Genomic DNA, 21,784 nt, shown 5'->3' with positions numbered 1-21,784 from the left:
AACACATTTTTTAAAAAAGAATAAGAATATTTACCAAAACACAAATTCCAGTCTGACCAATTACCTCAAAAGCTATTAATAATCTTTATAAAATGAATTAATGTGTGAGTTGGGAACCACCAAAGTATGTCTGAAAAGAACATGAGCGTATATTGAATTTCAAGAAACAGAATATTACTTCAGACAATGTTACAATCTTTGAAAACATTAAGAGTGCATAATTATTGGGCATTGTGAAATGATGAAGCAAATGATATTTACAACAGATTGCTGATGATGGAATTAGTTATATGTGGGGAAATACAGCATTACTCCCTTGTGAATAAAGGAAGTGGAAATTATTCTTAGCACAAAAGCTTTCAAAGATGTGCAAAAGTTGTCAGAAATGAATGTACATTCTGGAAGGAAGGACAGCCAATACATACATAACATTGTCATGAAGGAATTTTTAAACCGTAATAAAGAGACTCTTAGGAGCTATGCCCACACAAGACTCGGAATAAAATAAACAGTTATTCCCACTACTGTCTGCTCCATTCCTTTATAATACTTTATTTTAAATATTATTTAAATAGGAGTTGTATGCTTTAAGTGCCTCCTTGTAGACAAATTGGGGTCTCTAGGTTTTTTCATGTGCCAAAATAAAGTGAAGATGGAAATGTCCCATGCACCACACTGCTGTCTTCATGGTACTGGGTGAAGTGATGATAGCCAGGATAGAACCTTCCCATTCTTCCTACCCTAAAAAAGTAAAAGAAAAAGAAGGATTTCCATAGATAGATGCCAAATATCAGTATCTTCCCAATAAATATAAAGGTACTGATCTGTTACCATTAGAAATAGGTGTGACCTCTGGTAGGCCAGCAATTCTTCACTTCTCTTTCCTCCCCTATTATTGATGGTAGAAATAGTAAACTGTGACAGCAATAATCCAAGCACTTCCAAGCAGTAGAATTTGGTAGCTACCATTTTAATTGTCCATAATTTCCAAAGCCATTTTACATGGTAGGAAATTAAAATTGTTCTACCTCCAAACATCTGCGTTGATTACAGCTCAGGAGGGAACATTTCTCCAGACACATCCTTAGTGCCCAGTAGGCTCCAAACTCAACTTACTGATCCTTTACTATATTAAATGAGAAGCTAACATGCTGTGAGCCATAGCATTAGCCCCTAGGATCAACCTTGCTTTTCAAATACTACCTCTGGACCATAAAGGGGTTCTTGTAAAACACAAAAAGATAGGATACTACTTCTAGAAAATTCCATGTGTGCAAGACATTTCTTCATTGTGGTGAATAGAACAAATTGTCCAGCTTTTTCAAACTAAGTCATCTTTCAAAGTTGAACTGAAGTAAAATAATTTATAAATGTATGACTCTATAAGGAGATATAGTAGTGGGCTTACAAATGGGTTTAATTTCTTTTGTGGAATTTCTACTTGTTCAATTAATCAAAATAACAGACAGAATTTGAGAAGCATAGATATAGACTATTTATGAGCACATACCAGTTCTATTAATCCATATAACTTGTTCCTAAAAAATGAACATAAAAGCATTATTTCAGTTCATTAATACCATATGTTCAATAGTATGCTGTTAAAATGAACAAGCAGCTGATATCCAGTGGACTTGTTAAATGGCCATTTAGGAGAACGTAAGAATAATACAGGCATTTCATACAAGAAAAAAAAGAAGAAAAAGTAATAAAAAATGTACTTATTTCTTGTTATTGGAAACAAATCTCTCCTTAGTGTATGTTCCTGAGCCAATACCTACCTCAGTCACTGGATGTGATGAAAAATGTATGAGGAAAATGTTGCTATTCAGCCTTTATATAATCTCCCATTATTTCTTTTCAAACAAGGACTAACACATGGATTTAAGGTTAACTCCTTTAGTGTATTTCTTGCTAAATTCTTTTTGAGTCATTGCAAAATGATAATATACCACATTAATATCTCAATTACTTGAACCTTCTATGTCAAGAAAAAAAATATACCAAGAATATAGAATGGCATGAATCTCAAATACATGGGAGCAGGATAACACCACCAGGACTATCTCACTGAAAAAAAGGGAAGTAGGGTGTCAATTTCCCTTTCTTCCTTAATTCCTTAATTCTTCCAAAAAGGGACCTTCACACAACCAAATGTTGATTGGAAGTAGAATGTCCTATTGTTATAGTTTGGCAAGACCAGATAGACAGACAGACAGACAGACAGACAGACAGACAGATAGATAGATAGATAATGTGCCTGTTTGGAAAGAAAACCGAGGAACATTTTGGTGTATGTGTGTGTGTATGTATACACACACACACACACAATGCACCAAATAGCCCAATAAGATCTTATGAACTTTAGGGACATGGAAAATGTTGATTGAAGCACAGATTGTGGTAACTGCTATCAGAAAACGAACAAATATAGTGGTATAAAAGCATGGTAGGACAGACCCAAAGAAGAATTATTAGGGGCAAGTTTACTTACCCTAAAAAAAGGCTTTGTAAAAAAAAGGATTGCCTTATTATTAATAGTTACAAGCATCATATGAAATCTGCTTAAAACTGATCAACTTATAGACTTCATCCTGGAAAAAGAGATCAATCCTGAATGGATCAGTGTGTCCTAGGGGGTTAAAAATGCTACCACCTTTTATAAGAGGATGTTCAAGAATGAAAGTAAAGAAAGACCTTCAAGAATGAAAGTAAAGAAAAAGTAATCTCCAGAAACTGTATAGCTTTGAAATGACTGGGGTCATTTAGAAGTCCCAGCTGTACTGCTTTTGTTGAAGATCCCATGAGAATATACAGAAATGACATGTTTCTGTTATAATGAAGTTAATGATGGGAGAAATGGTTCAGAAATTTTGATTCTGATTTTGTATGCTAAATGTTCTGGCTGGCACTTTACAGAACATCTAAAAGTCCCTGTCATACCATTGTTTGCTTTTATGTAGCTGTGTAATATCAGCAGAAAAACCAGCCGTGGCTCATTAAAAAATACGCTTTTTATGATGCTTGAGGCATATCCCAGTTCCATGGTTGTACCATGTTACAGTATTTTCTCCTAGAAATACTGCATATTAGAATTTGCTCAATTCCAGATGGCAGTTTAAGTTGCTGCTCTGCTGTGCTGCTCTGGCCGTTCCTAAAGCCAGCTTTAAAAATTCCAGTCAGGACTGCAGTGGTTGGCACAGTCAAGGGAGTGCTCACTCTGGACTACAGCCACCATAGGCCTTGATTAGTCATTCCCCACTTCAGTCCTTGAAGAGATATTGGCCTCTTTGTGGACAGGTCTTCTTAGTTCCTGCCTTTTCCTCTTAGGGATTGCTCCATCTTCACTAGGGCCAATTGTTTTCCTTTGCTTTCCTAGATGTTTGTATACATGGATGCTTTCACACCCCTCCACGGGTTCTCGCCTTGCACACAAGTATAGATCCTTTCTTTTTTTCTTATTCTACCATCACTGCTCTGATACTACACTGATCAGAGCAAAGGGAACAGGTTGTTTCTTCATTCCTGTGTTCCACTTAGGGCAATAACAACTTTATAGCATGGAAGAACTGATTGTTCAGCTTCATAGAAGCAAAGTTCCATTCACTGAAATGTAGTTTCATTCCAAGACTTTCTCTGTTTTGAGCTCAACACTTGGGAGGACTGGACAGTTCCACCCACAGCTTTCTTCTGCATGGATGCCCTTATCTGCCATGTGACCCTGGCAGGAAACTGTGAGTGGCAGTCCTGGGCTTCCTCGTGGAAAGCTCTCAGAAAAGGATGGATGGTTCCTCTCTCCTGGGGTATGTTCCAAAGTGCAGTTGTTTCTAAGATCTGCCTCTCTGTATTGTTCCCATTTCCCTGTCTCACTTCAGATTATAGTCAAAGCCAAGCTGCTCAACTTAAAGATATTTGCGGGGGGGGGGGGTGTTGGGGAGGAAAAGGAAATTTTTCAGCACTATGGAAAGGGGGAAGCAAGAAAAGCATGCTTTACCCAGGCTGGGCAGAAACTGAAATGGGATATATAGATATTAAATGGGGCACTGAGCTTCTAGAGAGGGTGGGAAGAAATAGGTCAAGGAAAGTTTATTGACTTAATGGGGCCTTGTTGGATCAACTGCAAGATTTATTTTTTTAAAAAATGGCGGCTACCTGCCAGTGGAAGGCACCGAGGACAGTGATTAGCGCTAAGGGACAGGACATGCCAATCAGAGCTAGGGATGCCACCATTTGGAAGGGCTTAAGGTGACTTAAGGTAGAAGCACAGTTTCTACATATCTTAAGATGGTTGTAGTTTACCTGTTGCCCCAAATATATTGACAGAGTATTTTAAAAAGAAGCTCAGTTTATGTTTCCCAGTAAGTGAAACAAATAAGTACATTACTTTTCTTAGGCATGTGAATTTTGAATGCATCAGTCAGACTAACCACGGTAGTGGCTTTTGGTTTTGTGGGTGCAAATTATATCCAGAGGCATGCATAGATAAGATAATAACATATCTACTAAGGAAATGTTATCCTCTTTCTTCTGGCAGAGGATAAAAATATAAAGGAAGAGATAACATACCTAAATTCTGGATTTGCATTATGCCTTACAGAGAGGTGACTGCAGTTTAACTATTGTCAGCAGTTCATCTTACAGTGAATTGCTGAAAGACAGAAAAACAAAATTGGAAATGGAGGAGGAGGAATAATCAGTGAAACAACCTTGTTCAGCTTCTGACAGATTATAATTCTGAGTTGTTGAACTGAATAGAATAAATTTCTTGAGGTCACTTATTAATACTTGATTACTTTAGACTCATCTCTCCTTCTGCTTCATTTTAACTATAATTACCTTTATGGGGAAAACAAAGAAATTCAGAGAAATTATACAGCAACATCTTTTATAATCATATTTGGCAGGAATTCTAGATTTGTTTCATTCAGGAGAAATAACAGTGTATTATCACAGTAATAAGGACTAACCAAATACTTTTACTCTGTAATGTGATTTGCCTTTCTCACCTATTTTGTATTCATAATTAGCTTTCTCTAACACAGTATCCTGACAAAACATCTGGTGGACACCAAGCCAGGTAAAAGTAATTCTTATCCTGCTCTAATAAGCTGTTTTATCTAACATATTATTTCTTTAAAATATGTTTATGGCCTGTTTCTATGCCTTTCTTAATATAGTGGTCAAACCAGCAACAGAAGTATTGTTGATAACATTAGCAGATTAGGCTTCTTGTTCTATAGAGAAATATTTCTTCCTGCTCTTTGATTTAGTCCAAGATGAGGGTAATTTCCAAATGCGAGGACTTCAACTCCCATAATTCCTCACTCAGCAGAGAAACACTGGTTTAGACTGTCGCTCAATGGCTTTGTGGGGGTTGCATGTGTGAATGTGACTGTCCTTTTGCAAGATTAACCCTAACAACTTCAACCAAAGAAGGAATGGAATCTTCCCCACATCCAGACACTCTGAACGGAAACAGGCTTCTCCATGTAGTTCTTTCTCTTTAAACTTGGTTTTGTTTTGTTTTGAATTCTCTTCTCCCCAGGGCTGTTCCACAACGGGGCCTGTGAATTCAGGATTCTTCTTTGGTTCCCACCTGAACAAGCTGTATGCCAGAGCAAAGGACTGATTACAGAGTGGTTGTATTTGGAGTTGCTGATGTTGGTAAGAGTTCTTTGATACTTCGTTTCATAAAGTGGGCCTTCTGGGAGATGTACGTTTCCGCTCTTGATGATACTAATTGCCAAGTGATCAGCTATGAGAAGAACATCTCTACTCTTCAGATCACAGACACTACTGGAAGCCACCAATTTCCTGCCATGCAGAGACTTTCCATTTCTAAAGACCATGCATTCATGTTGGTATATTCTGTTAGTAGCAGGCAGTCAATAAAACAGCTTCAACCAGTCTGTGAACAGATCTATTAGATCAAAGGAGACATTCATAAAGTCCCAATTATGCTGGTAGGAAACAAGTGATGACACCCAAAGAGAAGGGGGTACCAGTGAAGGGGAAGTCCTTGCCATTAAATGGAAATGTTCCTTCATGGAGACATCAGCTAATATGAACCTCAATGTGCAAGTTTATGAACAGCTCCTTAATTCTGCAGGTGGATGGTAAGAAATTAATGCAGCAGCAAAAGGGTACATTAAGAAGCATGTGTTCTATATGGCAGAAAATGGTAAACTGACTTGTTTATTCAAAGAAAAATCAAATAACTATTACCTTAAGGAATGGAAACCATTGATGGACTATTTGCAAAATCCAGGCAGGGTGAAGCTTACATGGGGATTTGAAGATTAGATTATAAATGTAATGGGATATGTTTTGACAAAGAATTGTCAAAATTAATGCATCCTATTTAATGCATTAAAAACTAGCACTTATGACACTCTTACTACTCTTAAGTCCAGAGATAGATTGGAAGCTATCTATTTTTCATGCCTTTCTTCTTTTCTTTTCTTTTATCTCACATTTTCTTTTCCTTTTTTCTATAATTTGTATTTTTCATTTTCTTTTTCATTTCTGACTTTTAACCTTGTAATTTTAAAATTTCAATAAAATATTATTATAAAAAAAAAAAGAGAAGCAAGTGTTCTGTGATGTGAAATACAGCATTTGACACCTCCTGTGTGACTAAAATAAGAGTCTTTGTCTTGCAAAACATACTTACCTATTCAAAGAAGATTCTGAATATAGACACTTTCAGAGGTAAAGGGTACCTTTTAAGGTGTTAGTATTAAATGTGGGTTGGGTCATTTGAATATTTACTTAATGGCAGTTTGATTTTGTATGTTTTAATTTGCACAAGCTTCATCGGTGCCCCCTGCAATCCAGTATTAGCACTGGATAATGTGCCGTGGTCAGGCGCATGACAAGAAGTGAAATAAAAAATCTTAAGCCTGCATTGTACTGCTGCATTTTTATCAGAAGCTCCAGATGAAAAGCCATGGATTTTCCACATGGACAATCTCAGTGAATATGCATAAACCCTGATTCGACCATTCAGGCCAACTACTGCATTCCCTGGCCAGGAAGGAAGACATATGAAAGATTTTGTTTGAATTCCAGAACTCTAATACATTCCTGTATCTGTGACTATGATTTGATCATTGACATTGGTTTGCCTGATGACTCATAGTGTCTGTATCTACCTGTGACAGCATCAAACTGCTGTAAAAGCATAAAGTATAGCAGTTGGCACACTCCTGTTTGCGACTCTGGTTAGGTTAACAAGCAGTGAGATAATCTGTAGAATACAGAGGCTGCAGGCAGCCTAGCCAGTGTCATGCCAGGCCAGGAAAGACAATGCCAATGTCACCATTTTCACCTTTTCTGTCAGAAAGGATGTCACTAGTTGCAGATGGCAGTTCTGAATCCAGGGGCAAATTAGGCTTCTGTCGAGATGTTTTATCTGCTGTCCCAGGTAAAGCATAATTCTTTTCAAAGGGATCGGAACAAAGCTGATTTCACTAAGCCTTGTAAAGTGCTACCCACTTGGAGGGTAGCTGAAAGGGTGCCCTTGTGTCTGAATGTAGAAATTAGCTGTCATATCCTTTCCTGAGTATGGGACTTGCTTAGATTAAGTTTTTCTTTTAATTGTTTTTATTAATAATTTTTATTGACATTTAAAAATACAAAGATTAAAAAAAAACTAATACAAACTAAGAAAAATACAAAAAAGAAAAAGAAAAAATAAAAAGTGCAGAGAGAAGGGGGAAAAAAGAGAAGGGGAGGAAAGGGAAATATATATATATATAAAGGAAAAAGGAAAAAAAAGATATATAAAGAAATTACTTCCCCCTTCATCAAGGCAGGTATGAACAGTTTAAGTAACTTATCACCTTCTCTAACATTTCAACCACAGTTTTTCTTTAAACTGGTCTTCATTTTTCACCATGTTGATTTGCATGTAATTAATTGTTATTACTATGATAAACAGTATAAAGGCTGTTTGGTAAAGATTTAAACATTAGGCCATAGTTAAACATTAACCATAGAGGACTTTACAAATATTATGATTCCTCAGTTCTGAGATTAAAACATAGTAATTTTAAGCTTGAAGTTCTTATTTAGTGTAGAAAGTATAAATCTTTTTTCTTATGTTAGCATTTTTTTTCTTGTACTGTATTAGCATTACTGATCTATCATTATAGGTCATTCCTCTTCAGACTTTTAAATGTCTATTAACTGTTTATTGAAATTCAAAAGAGATGTATCATAGGCCCAATTAAAATTGATAGGAAAAGCAATCTCAGTGAAATGAATACTTTGTAACTATAATCAGCTATGTCCTTCAATGAAGGCTCCTTAACAAAACTATCTTAAAAAAATAAAAGAACAAGTTATTACAGAAACCTACTGGTTTGATAGTTACATATTTGATTAAAATATGAATTACAGTAATTCACAAGTAGGAGAGATAAATGAGCATGTTCTAACTGTGGGTGGTTGTGGTAATTAAAAGTCCCCAAAACGACACTCCCTGACAGTTCATTAAGCAAAACAGTATGTAGAAAATGCCTTGTCATGTCTAATTACTACAGTTGCTTTCAGGATGGGATAGTGGCTGTATGAAATCAGCAGGAAGGATCACCGCAGGAACCTTTTCTTGATAGTTTAGATTCATCCTCCTTCATGATATGATTTAAGACCTGTATCTTGACTGGAGAGAGATTAAAAAGGTTAAATTGGGAACCCCTACAAAGAAAGGACAGGAAATTGCAAAGCTGCCTTATACCAAGCCAAACCACTGGATTTTCTAATGGAGAACTATGATTGCAGCCAGTAGGAACCTATTGCAACTGAATCTGAAAATAACTGTCAGGACACAAGAATCAGATAAGTCAATTTATTGTTGCAGAACTATGAAGCTAGAACAAAAGAATTGCAGCAACTGCTGTGCATCTAATGCAAGCTGTATTTATAACTGCCAGTGTTCATGTTTCTTGCCCTTCTCTCTCCTGTCCAATCTACATATCTCTCTTGGGTAAGAAATACAGTTTAAATCTCCTCCTTGTTAAAGGCAAATAGTTATATTTATTATATTTAAGATTTGAATATCCCCCTCCACCCCCCACTCCCCCAGAATGTCATTTGTCAGGATAATGGTGTGGTGATGGGATGGGAAGCAAAAAGGAAGCAGATTGGTGCTTTTTTAAAATTCACAGTTCCTTAACCTTAAGTTTGAGAAGGGTAGATATAATTGACAGCACTTGGTGGTCTCTTAGGAACATTTAACTGTTAGAAGATGAAGTGTACTATAGAACTGCAGGCCAATGACTTTGTTGTAATCTTGTTTTATTTCACATTTATATGTCTTGTTTTTAAACATACAGCAGTTCTGGAAGATCTTGCATGCATTCCTTAACTTCTGAGTCTATTTCTACACGTATGATTTCATCTATGATTGATATTACTAAGTTAAGATATGTAACCTAAGAAAAGAAATCATACGTGACCAACCTTTTCAGTTTGTAATATAAAATTGGTACAGTATAATATAGTAATTATTATAACAATATAATGCAGAGCTCATATATTTTAACTGAAATTCTGGTTTTATGAGACATTGTACTGAGATGGCATTATTTCATAGCTGTGGTCCTCTCCAAGGAAGAGAATCCTCATCTGTACTCTTGTTTGGAATGTTAATATTCCAAATGGTTTATTAGAGTAATAGAAACCATCCCCCAAACTCACAAATTATGTCTTTGTCTGTAGGCTATTGCTTCATTCACCACTGGCCATCTAATTTAACTTTAAAGTAGTACAAAACTCTGCTTTCCAAAATGTGTTCTTCAGCTTGCATTTTTAGCAATCCTTAATTTAAGAATGTGTCTCACAAATTGACCTGGCTGACTCTCCAGTAGGAAGAAGCTCATCAAGGGGATGAGCTTATTCCCCATTGAGCTACCATGTGCTGACCTTCACAACTAACTACAAAGACATCTTTAGCCTTGAAGCACCCTAAAATCTGCTTCACATGTGGTTAATAAGTCCCATCTGTTACTACAGACATTCATAGCAAACAATGTAATGTGTGGAAGAGAAAAAAACACATGATCACTGTGAACTTAGGACCTTTTGCCAATCATAGATCCAGAAGAGGAGTTCACAAGACCTAGGCCCCCTTCTTATATTACAGTGATTACTACAGGCATATGTGGTAGACAAGTGGTAAATAATATTTCTGTCTAAACAGAGTAACTAGGCTTTCTCTGGAAACCCAGAAAACATACTTAGTCCTACCAAACATGAAATCCACATCAAAAATAACAGAACATTAATCTCATCCAGAATTCTACTCCTGTGAGCAAAATGTTGCATTGAAGTTTTCAGTTTCTGTTATCAAGGCCAACTGAGTCCATAATAATATAAGATTCTCAGACTTATTCATATGATTAGACTTTTTTTTTCTTGCAATAAGGCACCCTTGGCCCTCTTTTCCATAAATAATTAATTTTTATAGTTACATTTGAACATATTTCTAATGTTCATAATTTTACTTCCTAAGCCTGTCCCATTTTTGTTCCTACTTTCATTTTTATGCACAAAAATAGTATTTAATTATATATAGTTATACTTTTTATATTTATTTTTATTTATATTGAAATATTTGTATACTGTCCAATCATAAGATTTTAGGGACTATTTGAGGAACTGCTATCTCCCTTAGAATCTGGCCACTTCAATCCCAGGGGGTTTGTGTGCTCCGGGTTCCTTCAATTAAACTATGCCATTTATTAGGACCCTGGAAGCATGCCTTCTCAGTCACAATGCTTGCCCTCTGGAATGAAGTTTTCCCCAAAGATCTGGGTGGCTGTCAACCTTACTGGTGTTTGGAAGGGCCCTGAAGATCTGACTCTTCATCCAAGTCTTTGGTTAGGATGAGTGCAGCCCCTTCTGAGGAATGGGTGGGTGTTTTGTTACTGGCCAGTTTTGCCATATTTGTTTTCTGGGTTACAGTATCTTCTTTCATTGTCACATTTTTCTATTGTTTTGTAATTCTGTTTTTTGTGAACCACCCAGAATGTTTGGGAATTGGGCGGTGTACAAATTAAATAAATGTAATTAAATAAATATGTACTTTGGATTTAACTCAATAAACTTATTTTAATGTCATGCAACATCATAAATGTCCTCCTCCTTTCAACCCCCACTTTTCCTTAATATTAGCAACAGATTTTGGAGATGCATAAGGAGCTGCAAGAGGAAAGCACAATTGCCCTATCTTGCTTCTGCTGACTAGTTATTAGATTCCTTAGATTCCCTCAAGTAGGTTGGTGGATGGTTGGATGGTTGGATGGATGGATGGATGGATGGATGGATGGATGGATGGATGGATGGATAGATAGATAGATAGATAGATAGATAGATAGATAGATAGATAGATAGATAGATTCCATATTATGGACAATGACATTACCTATATCAAACCAATATTAGTTATGAAATACAGTGAGATGGGTGGCATATAAATTTGATTAATAAATAAATAAAACTTAGTTAAGCATGTCAAACTGTGACAAATCTTACATGTCACATGACAAAATTTGGCCATACTTAAAGAAACAGAATCACTTGAGTCCAAAAATAAGAGTTGTAAATAAATCTGATCAGAACAACTGGACAGTTTGATTAGGTGTGGCATTCTCAACTTATGGTGGGTGTCAGCATAAAACAAACAATATAATAAAATATGTTTGATGGTTTCACTGGCTCCTTCTCTGCATGGGCATGATTTAGATTTAAACTAGACAACCCATGACCTGTTGGGTCATCGTTTCAGAGATATTTCCTTACCTAAACAGAGAAACAGAATGATCAAGGGCAAAAGAGCAGTGGGAGTGGGAGTGACTTCTGACTTCCTGCCGGCTTCCCCATTGACTTTCCTTGTGGGAAGCTGGCAAGAAGTGTTGTAAATGATGATCACGTATCTGTGGCTGACTGTGGCAGCCCATTGGGTCATCGGTTAAAAGATATTTCCTTATCTAAACAGAGCTATCATGAAAATTAGGGGCTTTAATGCTTTTAATTACTTGTTTATCATTAGAAAGAATATGCTTAAATTATTAGCATTTTTTTTTGTACTTTGGATTTTTTTAATGGAAAAATATATTTGACCTTTGTAAACTAAATGACAATTCACTTTTAAACTTGATATAGTATTGCAGCTTTGATTATATCTATCCCCTCTCCCGTTTTCTTGGATTATATCCAAAATATTTCCCATCCAGTTTTTGACTTGTCTTTTTCTGCACATCTGATTTTCTCTTCTACTGTACATACAGAGATACATAGCGGTATGGGTCTATGATCTGAATTCATCAAGGCATCACAATCCAGAATGTTTGATCAGGCAAAACTTTAAATATAATACAGAAGTGAGACGAAGAGACTGAGATAGCAAGTGTGGACCCACGCACAGGTAGACATAGGCATGTTAAATTGTTTTTAAAATGTTACTTGTTTTATTCATCTGCATTAAAATTAAATGTGTACATTAAAAAAAAACTGGAAAGCTAAAGGTAGTAATTTGTCTAAAGTTTCTAATTAAATTCTATTGTAGAATTGGAACTTTTTTAAAAAAGCAAAAAGCATCCTGCTTTATACCTCCAAAAGAGAGAGTTGTTGAGTGACTTATAAAATATTAAAAGCATATGTATAATAACCAATTCAATGAAGAAAAAATATATTAAATTTGCAGATTGGAATGTAGGATTTTGGGCACAGTATTAGTGACATATTTGAAAACTATGTTCATTATACTTAAAGTTTAAATCCTGAATAGCAGAAATAAACTGCTAGAATTCAAACTGTTCCTACAAACACTGTCTGTATGATCTAATAAACCTGTAACAATTTTCCATAAATTCCATCAAATTCAGTGAAATCCACTGCTGAATATTTATTTATCTTGCTTATTTAAAACATTTTTATCATTCATGCTAATTTTTACAGAATTCCTGGAATGGCTTAATCCACATACCCTTTTTACAGAAAAATGCTTTAATTTCTGCCTTTTTCAGCTCCTCTGACTGAAAAAACAGTTGCTGTTTACAATAAAGCAATTGAAAAACACGAAGGCTAAAACATTAACTTTCCAGTGTTAATATTTCTGTTTTCTTAATCATTGTTATAAATATGTAGTATATCCCATTAAATGCCATTCCCTTTCTGTCTGACACACACACCCACTTGTGTTGTGAGTCATATTTGTATTCTGCCCTTGAGTTTGGCTTGGTGTGAAATGCAGATGCCTCTGCTGCGGGGGTGCTGCAAGGGGGAAAGTGGAGGAAGTCCCAGGTAAGGATCACAGGTCTGCCACAGGGGTGTGTGAGAGGCCCTGCCAGGTCACGCACAAGTTGGCAGAGGAGGGTGCTGTGGGGCATGCAGAGAAAGAGGATGCAGGGCACAGGGTGTGTGTGAGTGCAGAAAGACCCAGGAAGGAGGGTGCTGGTGGATGGGTGCATGTGTGTGAGCACAGGAGGCCCAGAAAAACGGACACAAGGCGTATGCATGCACGTGTGTGTGGAAGCACAGGAAGGCCAGGAAAAGAGGGCACAGGGTGCGTGCAGGCACAGAAAGGTGGGTGTGGGTGTGTTTGTGAGTGCAGGGAGGCCTGGGGAAGCAGGTACAACTTTCCCTGCTGGCTTCTCCGCTGACTTGTAGGAAGCTGTCAAGGAGCATTGGAAATGAGGATCACGTGACCGTGGCTGACTGCTTTGAAGTGGCCAGAACTTTCCCAAATTTCATTTCCACTGGAGTAATGGGTCCCAGCATTCTGTAAGTTAGCTCATTTGAGGTACCTCACTTCAAAAATTGTTGGCCTATGACACACCATTTCATGCAACTGAAGGTTACAAACAGACAGACATGGGAGTTTTAATAGTATATAGATGGAATGATCTTACATCTCCACTCTTAAACTGCTTCTGGGAACACTTTGAACAGTACCACAGCTAGGGACTTCTTGAGTCTGAGGACAGTAATTTGACTTATTCCTATTAATATAAGAAAAAAAAAACAGTTTATGCAGCAATTCTTTCTCAAGTTCAATCTATTTCAAGTTTAAGCTATTCTGATTAAATCTGAGGTTCATGTATCTTTAATGGAATCAGAGGACTTTTTATAAAGGTTTGTTGAGCTTCAGAAATGGCAAAAGATTATTGGAATCTCAGTTACGAATTTCAGTTGGAGACTAGTGACTTAGAGAATTGCAGATAAGAGCTTACACTGCTCAATGAGACTAAAGTTTAACCTTCCAATTTGCTCCTAATCTTGTTACAGCCCCTGAGGACATATTTGCCATAGAGGCAATTGAGGTTTCTGAACTTAGCAAGACTTAAAACAATATTGTGAGAAACAGTGTAAAGTAGCCATTATAAATTTGTTTCAAGAGTTTCAGGTTTAGGAAGAATATATGTATGAGTGTATGTCAGACTTGTCACTCAAATTCTCATTAGCTTCAAGGTCAAATGGTGTGACACTAATCATTTTGTGCAGATCAGCTTTTCTTTTGAACAGTGTAGGAGTTTCACATCTGTGTTCCCTTTAAGCTACTTTTAAAAGCATGAAGAAATTATAGGGTCATTTGCAATTTGTAGTCATTAAACTATTTATTCATAAAACAAAAACAAATTATACCTTTCTTCCTCCTTTGTAGATTCAACAGGTCTACCACCAATAAGATTAGAACTTGAAGAGAATCAGCATTCTGTGTATTACTAGCATCTTTTTGTTACAACCTTAAATTTCATTTATAAAACCTTACCAAATGCACATTGTTGTGGTTCATTCCCTATTTTTATTATTTTTGCTAGCATTTTGAAAGTAGGTTGAGCTCTGCAATTTGTCTGAATAAACACGTTTTCATTAATCAGAAAGTTAAACTGACAGAGGAAGCATAATCCAAGCAAAATCATGGATTTTGCCCCAAATGATTTCAACAGTTAACTTAAATGCATGATGAAGGTTGTAATTTCTCTATATCTATTCAAATGGAAGCATTACTGGTATTAATCTGATTTACTTCCAGGTAAGTAAATCCCTGCAGCGTGTATGCCTTTCATTTCCATCCTAGGATTCTCCAGATGTTTTAGACCTCTCTTCATAATTCACCAGCCAGCTACAAAACAAGGCTGGGAAACCTAGCTATATCTCTCTGCATCACTCACCATCAGCTAAGCAAGTGAAGTTGCTGGAAACTGTAGTTCAGCAATCTCTGGAGGACCACAAGTTCCCCAGCACCACTTAACACTACCAACACATCCCAGCATGGTAGTCAGCCTTTGCATCACAGTGCTTCCCATAGCACAAACCAGCACAAGTGAAAGTATTTTTAAAGATAAATTAATTTGATGGTGGCTTTCAACAAAACTTCTTTTCAATTGGATGTCATGAATGGCTTCTAAAAGGAAGAGACTTTCTGACTTTTTATGATTTAGTTCAGGGGTGTGGAACATGGTGGCATTAGGCCTTACTTCACATTTTTTGAGGAGAATAAAAGCTGTCGTGCAAAATAGGTGGGGGTTTATTACCTATGAACACAGCAAAAAAATACGGCTCATTCTCATCTCTTTTGAGATGGAGGAGGGAAAGTTCCCACTACAATTTTGGAATGTTTCTAGTCTTAAAACTCTGATGCTGATTATTGCACTCATAGTTGATGGGTTTTCCAACTATTTCAGGAACTGCATGTGCCTTGCAGCCTCAGAACACCCACATCATTCTTTCTTCTTTGCTTGCTGTCTAGTATATATTGTCACCTTTGTCATCCTAGAAATGTTGTCAAAAAAAAAAAAAATCAAACTCCTTATTTTCATGATATAATTAGGAAAACTCTTAAACCTAGCAGCACAAGTGAGGAGAACAGATGAGGTGGTTTCAGTTCTGCCCTCAACCTAAGTGATTGTCAATACAATCTTAACATTTCAGGCCCAGTACCACTGCTTGCTAGTACAGTGCTAGTATAACTGCCATTCTTCAAAGATTCAAACTGGGTTTCTCCATAACAGTGTCACAAAACAAGGCTTTTCCTCTTTATACAAGGGGATAAAAGTGCTATGCAGAAGTGCAAAAAACTTGATGAGTTTTTCATTAGCTAAATGACAATTAAATTATACCTTAACCATTCTGTTTCTTTTTATAAAAAAAAAAAGTCACAAGATTGGGTTAGATTACCATTAGAAAGGACTCTATATCCAAAAGATATGGTGCTCCAGTTAAAGTGGGATACACGAGTACCTCCCTGATCTTCCTAGTTTTCAGTGGTTGATTCCAAAAGTTTGATTCTTAAAAGACAGACATTTTCTGTAACAAATCCCTGAGGAGATGAAATAATTCAAAAGCAAAATTCTTTGAATGTGACAATTCAGAATTGATAGAGGGCCATACAGCTATGTATGCTAGAATCTTATACAACTCTTTCCAACCACTTAGCTATTAGTCCTTTGCCAACATACAATACAGTTACTAATATGTACTTCAAAAGAAGTAGCCAACTAAATATGCATTTAATATTAAACTGAATGGCTGGGTGTGCGTGCTAAAACACAATTTATTTATTCTCCAAACACAATGCCAACATCATATAACCTCAAAAATCACATCAGCACAAATACCAAGTTGCAAATCTACCTCAAGTATACAGTATGGAGTCTGGTTTACATTTCAGCTTTGCTTTTGCCAAAAGGGATAATACAATCTGTTTTCTGTATGCGAATCGTGTAATCATAAAAGGCAATGTCTTTAATTGAAATAAACTGCAAGCTATTTTTGATACAACTCCGTAAGAAACATTTCTCTTCCTTCAAGGTCAATGATGTCATTTCTGTTGCATTTCCCCCCTTAATTGCAGTTCTATATTTTTCTTCATCATTTTTGTGTTATAGATGATGACCCATCATGTCACAAATGTCATCAAATTCTACAGCTTGTTTTGGTTTTGGAAAACTTCTACGATCATTCATAATGCCAATTGTGAGCCCATTTGATACAATTCTGAGCCCATTTTTCTCTTGTAGTGGAAATATTTCTGAAGACTTTTTGTATCAAGGAGACAGGATTGGTGTGTCACAATTGTCTTTCATACTCCTGGGTCTTTAGGCCCTCATAGATATTAAGCTATATTAAGAGTTAACATTTTTAGAACACAAGGTTAGTTTCCAGTTATTCTGCACCAATTACCAGATAAGGATGTATCAACCTTAAAATGTAAGGAGTAGACCAGGCATGATGAGATTGGCAGCTGTCCACTCGCTTCAGGTTTAGCTTATCAAGGGGAGGAATTTGGAAAATCATAAGATATGCAACACCAGGTGCAATTAATCAGGATGCTGCCATCCTTGGTGGCACATATCACTCCTCTCAACTAAGCATAAAAAGCTTCGAAGTTTGGATCTGGAGAACTTCGATGCAGACCTGGTCCGGAGTGGTGCTGCATGATTGGCCATGTTGGGGTATCGTCGTTATCATCCTGGGGCTCCCGATAACAGATAGACGAATTGCTTGTTTGGTAATGTATGCCTGCTTCTAAATAAAGATCATTTAACTTCGTCACTACCCACTTGTGGTTTTTCATTGCTTCTGAATCTTCTAAAAAGAACCCTTGCCTTTGGCAAGACATCTCTCTCTCTCACTCTCTCTTTTTTTTTTTTTTGATGAACTGTGGGCTTTTTAGCCTAAGCATCTAGTTTATTAGAATAATGGGAGATCTGAAGAGCTGCTGTATACTTACCTTAAACTTGCAAGTTTCAAATAGGATTTTTAATTTTTTCTTTGAAAGGCAGAAAATGAAGCCAAAGCTTGCTTTCAAAATTCCCTTCAACTTCAGTTCTGACTGACTGACTAGGTCCTAAACATCATTTATTGAGCAAAACTATTAGCCCAGGTTTTAGCTGCAGTATGTACATTAGATTACGATTTGAAGGAAAAAAATGTTGGAAAAAAGCAACAGCAAACTGCTTCCATACTGATGCCAAGGAACTACATGGACATGTTATGATATTGTAATAGTATGCGGGAATGACCTTGGGAGATGGGGGGAAGAGATATTGCCTAGGGAACAATCAGATAAGAGGGGGCATAGCCTGCAGCTGTGAATGGGCAGAGAAAGAAACTCAAAAAGGAACCTCCCTAACTTTTCAGGCTGTAAAAGAGACAGCAGGAGATTTGTACTTTCAGACTTGCAATATTCTGTTAATATAGGCTTACAGTAAAGTAGAATTAGCTCATTGGTCATGTTTCATGTCTGGTCTACCTGGAAAGACTGATATCAATTTTGCAAGTCTCATACTCTCTTCCAAAGAAAGGAATTTCAGGAATGGCCTCTGAACCTCAAGGAACTCTGCTATCCACTGAGTATCTGGCAGCAACATTGTTGTAACACCAGCAGAAGTAAGTACACAGATGACCAACTTGCAAAATGCCATGATACAACTAACGCAACAACTGCGGCAGAATTTGCCTTAACCCATGCAGCACAACAGATGGTGGCCCATCCAATGCTCCTATGTTCCCATGGGAGCTTGCCAGAGAAGGTCAGAGCAGAGCAGGATCAATTCCAGGCATTCATCTCTCAGTGTGAAATGTTTATGACAGGCAGGCCAGTGGAGTTTCCCACTGATTGCAGCAAAGTGACTTTTCTGTTGATCTTGCTGAAGGAAGGAGCAGCTAAGTGGACAACAACATTCATTGAGGGGAACGAATTGGTGCTAGACAGCTATCAGGACTTCATGCGTAGATTCAAAGGACATTTTGGGGATCCCATACACAGAGTCACAACTAGTCAAGAAATCCAAAAGCTCAAGCAGGGACAGAGAAGAGTAAGGGCATATATTTTGGATTCTAAATTAGTTGTTGGCCATGTAGGGTGGAATGACTTAGTCCTGATTATCTGTTCAGGGAAGGGATGACCGAGAACCTAAAAGACAAGCTGGTGAGGCAAGGCACCCCAAATACCCTGGAGGAGTTATATCAGTGTTGTGTAATAATAGACACCTGACTGGAGGAATTGGGCAGGGAAGGAATGGTAAGGAGAAAAGATCCTACAATCTGTCTTCCCCCATACCACCCCTCCCAGTGGCCTCCTCAGAATACAGTGCAGGAGAACCCATGCAAATCAGAGCAGCCAAGAGATCCCTGTCATCAGGAGAGAAGCAAGTGCCAGTATCTGACACAGCAATGAGACGCAGAACTTGTAAATCAATGGAGCATGAAGCCAGCAAGTGAAGGGAATGATCAGGTAAGAAGGGGCATAGCCTTCAATTGCATAACGGGAATTGAAAGAAAGTCATAAAGGAACCTTCCTAACTTATCAGACTGTAAAAGAGATGGCAGGAGATTTGTACTTTCAGACTTGCAAGATTCTGTTAATGTAGCCTTACAATAAAGTAGAATTAGCTCATCTGGTTGTGTTTCTGTCTGGTCTACCTGGGAAGTCTGACAGCAATTTTATGACTATAATAACCATTCATTTATTCATTCATGGACAAAATGTCAAGCTTAAATCAGAAGAGATTTTACTTTTATTGTACCATAAAAACAATGGGTAAAGGGAACAACTTATACTTACAGCATATGAAATACTTGCCTATTCAAAGTATAATTTATGAAAGGACTTTATGTTATAAAGTGTCTTAAGGTACCATTGAATCTTCTGTGCAACTTGATGAAGTCTCTTTCTCTTACCTTCAGATTTTCCAACTGGAGCAATCTAGAGCAGTTCAGCAAGGGATGTGATGTGTAAGTGGCAAAAAGATTAAGAATGAACAGAAAGTAGAGAGGGATCTCTTGGCAAAAACAGTTCTGCTACTCAAAATTCTGTATCAGTGTCCTTTGCCCTGGTTAACTGATTTCGGATACTATTAGAAAAATTAATGGATCCCACTTGTCTCAGGTCTGTCCATGTCTGAAGTAATGGATATAGTGTTGAAATCCAATTGGAAAGAATTGGATTGAAATATTCACTCATACGTCAACATGAATGATTTTTGTGCTAATCATTGCTTCCCACCAAACCTATTTCATACTACCATTATTGTTTTAGAATAAATACTATCAACCTGGTTGCAAATATATATTTGTCAGGGGTAGATAATACATGTGTAAATTCAGAGTAGAGTGTGGATTAGGTTCGTGACTTTACATATACTAAATAGAAAGGTATAAGCTTTTAAACTAAGTTTAATTGAAGCTAATATCATAAACTGAAGAGCTGTAACAATTGGTTTTTCAGACATATTGAAATCCTTCATGAAGTTAAAGTGATAAGGTAAATCCTTAAGGAAAGAATATCCGGGTCCAGCCAAGAATAATTAAAAAAAAATCTAGTGAAAATAATGATGATAAAGACAATCTTTTAACTACATTGGTACCTAAACTCCCAATACAAGGTTAGAAATTTGATTGTTTTTGTTCCACTTTTGACATGTTTATGATTTTTCATTTCTTGCAATGGCCTGTTGACAAAACACGATAGAACTCTTTCTTTAAAGGGCCATTGTATTTTTGAACAAATTCTGTTTCTTTCTTTTGTTTTTTTCAGACAAGCCATTATATTTCACAGTACTAGTGAATGATAAGAGCTAGCTCAGAAAATGTTTACTAGAGGTAGAGAAAAATGGCTTTTAAAGAGGCATTTTGCCAAAAATAAATGTCTTAATAGTGAAAACTGTTAAGATGAATATTGGAAAGATTAAGCTTTTTGGCTATATGTTCTGGCTACGCTTTATGGACCATGCTCTTTCAGATCATAAAATGCTAACTTGCCACCTGCTAGGTCCATGTATATCTTTTTGTTTAACAAAAGCAAAATCATCCCCATGGAAAAAAAAATAAAAAAGAAGGAAACCATGGACAATGTGGATCAGAGATAAAATTAGTTGTTAATAAGCCACAAGAATTTATACATCAGGCTACCATCCCCTATTCCCTTTTTAACATGATCCCCCCAGGAAAATTCACTCCTATAGTTCAAGCGTGGACAGCTTGCATCAGCAGGGTAATATTTGCATTCTATAGTCACTGGAAAATGATCTGACCATATTGCTCACTTTTGGTGGTTCAAATTCCAAAGTTTGGCAAGATGGTCTTCTGATATTTTGAGGCGGGTCAGTAGTCTCCCATAATCCAGAATGCCCTAAAAATTAAAACCCATTTTCCACTCATGTCCATAATATATTACCTATTTGGCATCACTGCTACCATCTGTCTACATTATTTTCTTGATATCTGGCCATTCAAAAATTGCCCATCCATAGATGCTGGTATAAGTATTGATTCTACAGTTAGCTTGCAACACTTCTACTAATACTGCCTTTCATGTTTTGTATGGTGTCCAGGAGATGCATAATGGTCATGACTCACATTCTTTGCAATAATATATGAAATTTGACAAGCAAATAGAAGTTTCTCCAGATGGAAGCAAGTTTTGGATTAGATTCCAAGTTTGATCAATATAAGTTCTATTATAGATTTAAAGCTTGCAGAAGTAACAGGAATGTGACTCACTTTCTAGCTTTCATACTTCTTTTCCAAAGCAGAACGAAAGCTGAAGCATCTTCCTAATATGGAATTAAATTTGACACAGAAACTCTTATGCTGGCTGGTTACCTGACATAAAACATACTAGTATATATTTACATGATTTTATTAGCCTTAAAACTAAATAAATAAATAAATAAATAAATAAATAAATCCTTCAAATTCCAGTATAAATAATAAAAATAAACTGAAGATTTAAAGTGAGACATAAATAAATCTAAGGCATAAACTATTAGCA

General features: G+C 36.6%; 1 pseudogene; it reads left to right on the top strand.

Moving 5' to 3' along the window:
* The first annotated feature begins 5,585 nt into the window (after positions 1–5,585).
* LOC103060814 (GTP-binding protein Di-Ras2-like) lies at positions 5,586–6,190 on the top strand (annotated as a pseudogene).
* Positions 6,191–21,784: the final 15,594 nt, after the last annotated feature.

This window comes from Python bivittatus, unplaced genomic scaffold (genome assembly GCF_059951505.1).
Source record: "Python bivittatus isolate LINGU-HERP-01145 unplaced genomic scaffold, Pbiv_v1 ctg000350_np1212, whole genome shotgun sequence".
In the NCBI taxonomy this organism is placed as follows: Eukaryota; Metazoa; Chordata; class Lepidosauria; order Squamata; family Pythonidae; genus Python; species Python bivittatus.
Note: the sequence above shows the minus strand (reverse complement) of the source record. Positions and strands in the feature narration are given on the sequence as shown.